Below are 9,342 nucleotides of genomic sequence, written 5' to 3'. Positions count from 1 at the left end.
GTCACCTCCACCACTAGCCTATATCTAGTCTATTCTTTCCTAGGTTCTTATTCTGTATTCCAACAAGAGTGGGATTTTACTCAATTACAGCCCAGAAAAATCAAATGCTATCTTCTCACACAGGGACACTGAACTCCTTATGGGACTTCATTTTCAAAATGTTTGCAATTTGTGTGCAAAATTACTGTGATTGTGTGCAAGATGCTTAGCTGGCCATTTATGCATACATACACCTAATTTTCATGAATAATTGCCTAATTTTATGCATAATTTATGTGCATCTTATTACACACACTCATTTTTTTAAATCAGGCCCTATATGTGTCAAATCATATGACTTCATTTCCACACAAGGCATTTCTGATCCAGCTCAATTATATAATTTCTGACTCTAAAACAACTTTAGCTCAGAAAAACAGCAGCAAAGCAGAACTATGAAACCCTCACAAAGGATGTTCTTTCTTCCTCCTTTTTTAATGTTGAGCTTTACTGAATCTTTATTTGTCTTGTCATATAATCAGAAAAATTAACCACGGGAATAAATATGCAATTCATGTCTTTTATGGTTATCACAATCCTTGTCTTTGCTTTGACCTGTAATAATTTCCAAAAGTAACTTATTGCTTAATATAAATTAATTTACTCTGTACAAAATCATTTAAATAGCTCACATTGTTGTCAGTGATGTACAAGAGATATTAATGATGATTTATTTATTATGTGTGTAGCCTGCTCCCTGACTGAGGCCACTACAAGCTACCACAATGCAAATAATAAATAATAAGTTTACAATTTAGATAGCATTAAACAAGAAATATTTATTCTTTGGTTCAGGCCCCAAAATACTGTTTGTGTTATTGTAAGTGACAGGTACCTAGTTTAAAAGACAATAAACCTAGCAGTCCTGAAGCAATTGAGTCTTAAGCTCCCTTCATTGGCAGGGACTGGGACAGCTGACTCATTTAGAGGCCCATTGATACATTCTAATATCTGTCTGTCATTAAATTTACCTGAAATAGTTACAAAGACCTCAATTATAACACCAGAGTATACTGAAATTCAAATCCATATTACTGGAGGAGATGGTAGGGAACTCTCTATTTAGACTGCCTAACACTTTACATAATAAAAGATTTTGCAGTCTTTTTTGGAGGAACTCTAATGCCTCCATTATTTGCAGAAGGGCTTTGAAATGCAGCAAAGAGAAAGCGCTTTGGCTAGAAAACGGCCTTTTCTTTGTCCTTTGAAATTCCATTTACATTTAGCTTGCCTGTGTGGCTCTGGAAAATTATAGTAACATGAACATTCTAAGCAGAAGCAGCAGACATTGCAATGGAAATGTCTGGGAGCTGCCAGAGCAGCTGCAGCATTGGGGGGCAGGTGAGAAGAGGACAAAGCCATATCCAGCTCCCCACAACCACACCTAAAACCCAGGATTTGGCCCCAGTAGCTCATCTCTTCCTTTGGGTGCACCAAATGACGTAGGAGCTTCCCCAGCTCCAGGAGAAAGGAACAGAGTTCTGCAAGGCTTTCTGAGATTTAGCACTGGCCTTAGCAGCCCATCTTCCCTTTTGGAATCACAGCCTTCTGCTAACAGTTAATGTAATTCTGGCAATAGTCCGTAGTGTTACACAGAAGATTCAAAACCTGCTATTGGTGTGTGATGGAGGGATTCTTACAGAATTTGTTTTTCCCTTTAAAACAAACTAAAAAATTACATATAAAATATGCTAAAAGAATATTAATAAGTTTTCATATTCAAGCACTCAGTAAGTAGGAAATACCAGAATTCAGACTGCCCGTGTAATCTTAGTTCTAAGCCCTTGAGCACATGCAATCTTTAATTACATGATCACACACACTTTTTCCTGCAGGACTCTTGCAACAGTCAGGGCAAAGGATGGAGTCACAAGAGGGCTGAATTAAGATTCTCTGTACAACTGTAAATCTGCCATTTCCTAATTGCCACTGCTTGTCATTGCAAACTACATAAAGTTATAATAATATGGACATATACCATCTCATAGAACTAGACAGGACCTTGAGAAGTCATTGAGTCAAGTCCAGTCCCCTGCCCTCACAGCAAGATCTAGTACCATCTCTGACAGATTTGCCCCAGCTCCCTAACCAGCCCCCTCAAGGGCTGAACTCACAAGCCTAGGTTTAGCAGGCTAATGCTCAAACCACTGAGCTATGCCTACCCCCAAAGTGCTACTACTACATTTTTCAATATATAAATACATATGTAAGAAATATGCAAGAGCATCAGAAAATTTGCCTCCCAAGCTTATTTTTACCAAATGTGAACTTAATATTCAGGAAGCCCTGGAATCTTTAATTCATTAAAGAAATTCACTGCAATGAGAAATTGTGAGTCAGTGTATATTACTGAACAGCCTAACAATGACATGCAGTAATAAGAGGGTAGGTATACCTTGTACTGCTCTATAAGTTTGACTCCCAACTCTAATAGTGGCTTGTGGACAAGAATGCGGAATTGCCCAACAGATTTTGCCACCTTCCATTAGATAGGGTCTATACTTAACTATTATATTCCCAATTTAGAGTCACTCTCTTTGCTATTTTGAATTAGTTTGATATTTACAACTGTTACACAAATGTCTCCTCCAGATTAGGTGTTCAGGATACCTATATCTCAAGGTGGAATGACATTAAAAATGATAGAACATTTAGAAAACCTGATCTATGAGGAAGGGTTAAAAAAACCTGTGTATGGTCCTTCTTGAGGAAAAGGAGACTGAGGAGACCTGTTAACAGAATTCAAAATTGTTAAGAGTTGTTATAAAAAGAATGGTGTTATAAAGAGGATGATCGTTTGGGATTTAAGAACAGGTTGGACAAATACAAATCAGGGATGTTCTAAATTTACTTGAACCTTCCTCAGCACAGAGGACTGGGCTTGATTTCTTGAGATCCATTCCAGTCCCATATTTCTATAATGCTAAGGTTTCTATAAGATGGGAGAGCGATAAACAATTTTTCTATGGCATAAAAGAGTTCTCTGTTGCCAACAAGAAAGATGAGCAATACCAAGTCAAAAACAGAAAAGTCATCAACAGGGGTAACTTCTCTGCACCATCAAAGAACTCTGCAGCAAGCAGTTCTGGTTAGCAATGCAGCTACAGTAACATTATATAAAAGGAGGGACTCTTCTATATAGCCAAGCATTTGTATGTCAAATGAAAAAAATATTTGGTTGAGTAATATTTCTTATATTGCACAAGAATAGGCAATCTGAACTCCTAGCTTAGAGGTCTTTGTGTCTGTCACATGGCATCATCTTAAAACTGCAAATGATTGCCCATTTCTGAAAGCTAAAATAGCTTTAGATTTCAACTGTTTGGTTTTTTTTAAGAAATTTAGATTGATGTATTTTCCAGTTTTGAATAGCAGTTACTGTTTCAAATTCACTTTGTTAGTGCAATTTTACAGACTTTTTTGGACAAAAACAAATCAATGTAAGTTACATTCCATCACGAGGTGGTTATACACAGACTGATCTACTTTGGATAAAGGCTATTCTTTCAGCTTTGAGGAACACATGTAAGAACAATAAAAAGAAACTAAACAAAATGTTCAGAGCAGGGACTAACCATGTTTATTTTGTACAGTGCCTAGCAGATTAGAGACTTTGGGTGCAAAAGTAATAACAACAACAACAACAACAAACACCTGCAAAACCAAACAAAAATCCTTCTACTTTTGAACAGAATAGCACTATATGAAATAATTCATTCTGATTGTCACTAGGGGTCAGTATTAAGACACATTACCTTCCTACAATACAGCTAGTGAAATTGTACTATAGGTCCCCCTCTCAGGAGTACAAACTTCAGTTATGAGAGAGACTATTAAATTAGGAAAATCAATAAAATCTGTAGCATTATAATCACACATCACTTTAAAAAAAATTAGCACTCAGAAGAGGCCTGACAATTTGTATGTATACTCAACAATAGATTAACTATTTTAGTATGCATTTTTGTACATTGATACTTGTATATCAATTCTAAAAGATGATCTTGTATGGTAACTCTTTCATTTGAATACAAATTGTGTGTCAGACTCAATCCATGATTTGCGGGAGAGAAGGGCTTTATTTAAACTTTCCCTTCTCTCGTAACTTCCACATCAGGCACTTTCTCGGCCATTTTTAACAGAACACTAAATAAAATACAACTTACTAATAATCAAAATACCTGTATATTTAGTTTTATGCTTTTACCATTTACTAGGTGTGTCAGGCAGGCACTAGCTGGGCTACTGATGAAAACAAACATTCCAAATGCAAACAAACTCATTGCTCAATGTTTCTTCCCTTGACAGTTATGCATTTTTAAGCACTTGTCATCCACAGTGGAATATCACCACTGGATATTAAGTGCATTTTGTCAAAAACAGTGCTCAGATTCTCAACAGAGGAAAGTCCGTTTTGTTACTATTTATAAAGCATTGTCCAGATACAGTGGTCCAGTACTTAAGTTTGATCAGTAGATCAATGAATTTCAACAGAGGCTTGATTCAATGCCCACTACAATTAATGGTGAAAATCTCCCCCCTCCCCTCCGCCCCCCGCCCCCCGCCCCCCATGATATCAGAGAACACTGGATCAGGTTCTAGATGAGCCTGGATGACAAGTAGCAAGTTCCTGATCTGGATTTTACAACCTAAGCTCCAGATCCTGCAAACACTTATACATGTAAGTAAAAAGGTGCTCAGATATTACAGTGAGAGAGGCCATAGATGGGTAGAATTGTATCAACATGAGTACTCCACTGAGTTCAATTAAAAATGAAAATTAAAAATTTTAAATCCTCTAGTCTAGAAACCTTGACATGTTGTGATCCCCAGTACCCTAATTATTATTTATAAGATCCCCAGCAAGTCAAAAGTGTTCACCTAGACTTGTGTTCTGTCACACAAACATGCATCATACAGCTCTCTTTGGCCTTTGATGCACCCCCAATAATCTGGTTTCCTCTGTTCTCTCCTAAACACACCATTAGCTGAAAATTCTATATTTTGCACTTACAACAAACTATCAAATATACACATTTCAGAAGCTTTCTTCTCCTCATTTTTGTGGATAGTGTGAATCTTAAATAAGTTTAATAGCTTATTTCTTCCTACAAGCTAATTCCAGTAGATGCCTAACATTAAAATGTAACCAACATTACTAAGTCAGCTATAAAAATGATACATACATTGAAACAACATTCAAAATAAGAGACATAGTCAGATCAGTTTTTGCCTTATCAGCTTGAATATTTAACATGTTTAATCCTACATTACTTCACAATGTATCTAAATAGTTTCATTTTACTTTTAATAATTGTCTATAGCATGGATAGACTAGCCCATAAAATGAAAGGCAATAAGATATAGCTATATTTTAAAAGATTAATATAAGAATAGAACCCGATATTCAGGTTCCAAAATGATTTGTCCAGCAGGGAATAATTTTTTTCATGTCCAATAGATGGCAATGGTGTTATAAACTAATAGTAAACCTGCTAAAATATAAAACCTAAGTCTTGGGCAGACTTATGGGGGCTACAGCCACCCTAAAATTTGTATTAGCTCCCCTGTAGCCACCCCTTCCAGAGCTGGGTGTCCAGCCAGCTGCTCTCCAGCTGCCTAGCTCCAGTTGCCACGGCAGCATCCCCTTCTTTGGGAAGCTGATCAATGGCTGGCAGGGTGCTTGGGGAGCTCACTGATGGAAGAAGTGGTCATGTCTGAGTGGGCCTCCACTGGTGGCACACACAGCCTCCTACACCCCCCTACCCTTACCCCTATACACACTTTCTCACACACACATTCTCCTTCACACACTCCCCAACACATTCTCACATACACACTGCCCCAACATACATGCTCTCTCACACACTCTGCCAACACACACACGGTATGGCTGTCCCTTGGGGGGGGGGGCACAGGGCCTAGGGCAACCTTCCCTGGTCCCCAGGTGTGGGCCCAGGGCAACCCCCCATTACAGGCCCCACCCCTGCTCCCCTTCTTCCTCCAAGCCCTGCCATTGCCCTGCCCCTTCCCATCTCCTCCCCCAAGCAACACACACCAGGGTATGAGAGGGGCCTGGCGTGGGGCGGAAGGAGTGGTCAGCTCTCTCCCACACTCATTGTGGGAGCCGGAGCAATCTGACAACCTGCCCTGCTTTGCCCTGACATCCTCTCCCAGCCCACTGTGCCCCATTTCTCCATGGTGGCAGGAAGTAGAGCACCCTGGGGCTGAAGCACTTTGCTTCTCACTGCCACAGTGAAGCAGAGCACAGTGGGCTGGGACAAGGCAGTGGTGTGGGACGGAGTGGATCAGGCTCCAGGATTGTTCTGGTTCCTGCCGCCATGGAGAATGTGGCAGGGGCTCACATTCATGGATAACGTGGCTGCCACCCCACACCAGGCTCCTCCCCTAGGTAATTCCCGGGACCACCCTGGGACCTGTCCATAGGACAGTTGAGGTGGCCACTATGGGGTTTCCTAAGGAGCAGGGCTTGGGACAGCTTCCACAAACCAGCCTATGAACGGGACAGCTCTTACATACAGTTTCCCTTATGCACATGCCCCTGACACACAGAATCTTTCTTTGTATTGTTGTTGTTGTTACTTCTTGGTACTTCCTATCAAAATGTGCAGTACACATATATTTTCTAACTTTGTTCTTTCAAAGTTTCAAAGTTTGTGATTGAGAATATCTTGTTGTATTATCTCCTGACTGTTCTGAACTTATGTATAAACTTAAAATATGGCTTTTTGGTGTTTTAATATATTTTTCTTTCTTTATATCAGAACTTTGTCAACTAATATATACATTTATTACCTGGAAAAAAAAACCCAGCCTAGTAGTAGCCCCTGGAATTATGGTTAAAGTTACTGCCACCACTGAAATGTGAAATGGGACCCCATGTTCCTTGATCTCCTTAGCAGTCTCCTTTGATCAGGGATGCTGTACTTCCTTCCCTGTGTCTGCCCCAGCCACCATGCTTCTAGTGATGCCACCCCTTAGGGAGGCAGCTAGCTTCTGCCTTTGTGCCAGTCAGCCCTGAATTGAGCCAAGTTCTCACCTTTTCTGCTTCCTCCAGGCCTAGCATTGGCTAGCTGGATTCACAGGTACTCTTCAACCTTTTTTTTTCAGGTGTTAGATTTCTTAGCTTCATCACATATATTCCTCCTTATTAGGGTGCTCATTCATGCATTCCCAGAATACCAGACATCCCAGTACTTCCAAAAACAACATGGACCTGCCCCTGCTGATATGACCCCACCTCCACCTGTGAGACCCTGAATGTATGGTGCATGAGAGGTCATGCTGTATGAAGAGGGTGCCCTTTTTAAGGAGATTTGTAAGACGGGATGCAATCCATGAGGATTTTGTATGCTCACTCACTGTTAGAGACACTTGAATGTAGGGGTAAGACTCACATCACTACACACACACACATTATTAAGTAAAGGTGCCATTTGGGATCACCAGGATCTGAGACACTCTGAATCGATAAGCCCCACCATTTCTATCCATTCATGCTTATGGGGCACGTCATCTTTTCAGGATTTCCTTGTCATGCTCAGGCCCCTGGGGTCCAAATATTCTCAAAACTGCACTCTATATAGAGGCAATCTTGAAACCAGTGCCCTGGAAGGCCACATGCAAAAGGCCTGTCTTGGTCTTTGCAGTGATGATTGGGCCCTCCTCTGGGTATTTGGGAGGTCCCCTCTGCAAGGGATCATCCTAATTTGGGGATCAGTGATATTGCCTTCTTAAACTCCAGTGGGATGGTAGTTTCTCAGACTGAGGTATGGGTCAAAGGCTCTGCATTTTTAGTCCAGGATCTCCATGGGCCTCTTGATCCTTGGGATCTCCTGGGCCCAGGTGGGGAGGGAATGGATTGAAGTCACTCAAGGTGTTGGCTTTCATGACTTGTTCCATCATTCAGTGCTATAGGACCTGTGGTCCCAGCAGGTCCCTGGTAGAGTGCCAGTATGGGGTCTTGGCCACTAGATAACTTTCCATGAGATGAACAGTGTCATTAATGGTTTTGGGTGGATGTCACCCATTTTTTTTCTCCAGGGGACAGTATCTGGGTGAATTGTTCAAACAGGACATGCTCAGCAACCTGGGAACCCATCTTCATCTAATAGCTTCTGGGAAATCAGGGGGCATCTTGGTCCCAGAGAATACTGTTCATTGTGGAAGTGTCCCAGACACCAAGAATGGCTGTCTTTACCTAAGCATACTCTTGGGCCTCCACAGGGTCTAAAGCACAATATGCAGTTGTGCCACCCCACTTAGGCATGGAGCCAGCAAAATAGCTCTTTGGTTTAGGGGCCATCAGGTCACCATGGCAACTTGCTAAAAGGTTTCAAGGAAGGCTTCAGGATTATCACCAGGCTGCATCTTAGTAACCTGACAGGCAGTGTCCAGGGCTAAGTTGAGGCTCACTGGTTCTGCTGTAGTAGATGGCTGTAGTATCATGACCGCCTGCTGTACAGGCTACTGCTGTTATTGCTGCTCTGGGGCTGCTAAATTGTGGCCCAACAGTTGTTGCTCGTTGCCCATTTGTTCAAATACTTGTTGCTGATGATGATCTTATACATTCTGATTGGCCATTCATTTTGGCCTCTGTTCCTGGCCTCTGTTCATCAGAGGCTGGAGAGGGATGGCAGGAGACAAATCGCTTGATCATTGTCTTCGGTTCACCCTCTCTGGGGCACCTGGTGGTGGCTACTGTCGGCAGACAGGCTACTGGGCTAGATGGACCTTTGGTCTGACCAAGTACGGCCGTTCTTATGTTCTTATGTTCTATTTTAGCAGAGTTGGGGAGGGGTTGTTGTCATAAGAAGGTGTTTTTCCTGATCCCAGACTTCCTTTAGGACTAGGACATCTGCCTTCATTCTCCACCAATTGTGTAATGGAGAGCTAGGTGACCTAGTGATTAATTCTAGCCCACTTGCTTCCCTAGCAAAGGTGCCTCAGTCACCAATAGGTGTGGAATGGGGACTCTGAGGAAGCAGCAACTCCCAGCAGAGAGTCTAAGAGTATGTCTGAACTATGCAGCTTTTAGCGACAAAGCTGTGTTGACACAGACCTGTCGCTAAAAGTTTGCACATGTGGATGCTGTTTGTCAGCACTTTTCTTGACAAAATACTTCCTTCCCCACAAGGGGGTTTTGCTTTGCCAGCAGCGAAGCTCTTCTGCTAAAAAAGCAGCATTCACACTTTCATTTGCTGTGGTAAAACTTTGTCATTCCTGGGAGGGGGAACGGTATAAGCACCCAAGAATGACAAAAGTTTTGTCAATCAAGTGCAA

At 41.5% G+C, this 9,342-nt stretch overlaps 1 protein-coding gene across 6 annotated transcripts in view; it reads right to left on the bottom strand.

Moving 5' to 3' along the window:
- ARMC3 (armadillo repeat containing 3) overlaps positions 1–9,342 on the bottom strand; it is a 140,643-nt gene that overhangs the window by 63,910 nt on the left and 67,391 nt on the right. The gene's annotated exons all lie outside the window — the stretch shown is intronic.

This window comes from Pelodiscus sinensis, chromosome 2 (assembly GCF_052426305.1).
Source record: "Pelodiscus sinensis isolate ZL-2025 chromosome 2, ASM5242630v1, whole genome shotgun sequence".
NCBI lineage: Eukaryota > Metazoa > Chordata > Testudines > Trionychidae > Pelodiscus > Pelodiscus sinensis.
Note: the sequence above shows the minus strand (reverse complement) of the source record. Positions and strands in the feature narration are given on the sequence as shown.